Source organism: Eufriesea mexicana, unplaced genomic scaffold (genome assembly GCF_001483705.2).
Source record: "Eufriesea mexicana isolate 0111107269 unplaced genomic scaffold, ASM148370v2 scaffold294, whole genome shotgun sequence".
NCBI classification, from domain to species: Eukaryota; Metazoa; Arthropoda; class Insecta; order Hymenoptera; family Apidae; genus Eufriesea; species Eufriesea mexicana.
The window spans coordinates 1837363-1838844 of NW_016908489.1; positions in this window are offsets into that span (position 1 = coordinate 1837363).

Sequence of the window (1482 nt, forward strand, 5' to 3'; positions counted from 1 at the left end):
TTTTAAAAATTTAACCGATACACAATATTTACTTTCTAAATTTCTAAATTAATATATTAAATAATTTCTAAATTGAATTACAATAATAAATTTTAATAAATTTGTTTTTAAAAGTATTTTACATTAATTAAACTAATATATTTGTTATAACTAGGTTATAATGAAAACAACTGTTGGTGATATTGAGTTAGAATTATGGGCAAAAGAAACTCCAAAGACATGTAAAAATTTCATACAATTATGTGTGGAAGGTTATTAGGATGACACTATATTTCATAGAATTATCCAAGGATTCATAACACAAGATAGTGATCCCATAGGTACAGGAGAAGGTGGTAAAATACATGGAGAACCATTTAAAATGAGACTATATTTAAAAATAAAATGAATTCCTTTTTTATTTAAAAATAATTATTGGATATATGTGTTTTAGGACGAATTTCATACAAGATTACGTTTTTGTCGACGAGATTTAATTGCTATGGCTAATGCTGAAAAGATGACAATGGTTCCCAATTCTTCTTTACTCTTAGTTCTATATTAGATTTGCAGAATAAACATACAATCTTTGGTAAAGTTACTGGAGAAACTATATATAACATGCTTAAACTTGTAGAAGCACTTGTAGATGAGGTAAATTTAATGTATACAAGAAAATATATCACGAATTGATATAAATATAATATTTCCTCTTTTTTGTAGAATGATAGATCACTTTATTCTTCAAGATTGATAGAAACTATAATATTGAACAATTCATTTTCTGATATTATACCAAGAATAATAGTACAGGAAAGTGAAGAAATAAAGGACAATTCAAAAACTAAAACAGCAGCAGTAATATAAAAATCATATATGTTTGTAGAATTTAGCCCTGATAGTAGTATTCTTTACAATGAAAAATTTTGTTACAGAGATTTTTTAATCTTTTATCATTTGGTGAAGAAGCAGAGGTAGATGAAAAAGAATCTTTGATATTAAATAAAAAGTTTAGTGGTAAGGACAAATGAGCTTATGATCATTTAACTGATCCAAAATTAAGCTCACAACCAACTGTTGAACCACCTGGACTTGCAAATAAAAGATGGAAGGAAGACCATAATGGCGATTGGGAAAGTGACGACGAAGTAGAAACTCAAGAAGAATTAGGAGTTGTAAAGAAAGAGAAAGAGTTAGTTTATTGTTTACGTTGTAACTATGTTATAGAAAGTAGGATTTTTTATTGACTGTCTTACATTTATATTTTCAGAGCAGTGAAGGAAAGGATAAAAAATAAATTGAGAGATACAAAAATAGAACCGAAGAATTATGTCGTTCACAATTAACGTGTATATGTGAAACTTTCAAAGTGAATAAAAAGTACCTAAGCATATAACCATCGTAGTTTCATTTTATTTTTTACCACGCACAAAATCACTCACCTTCTTCTGTGACTTCGCGTACGTCGATAATTAATTCATCAACTTTTATAATTGTATCGTA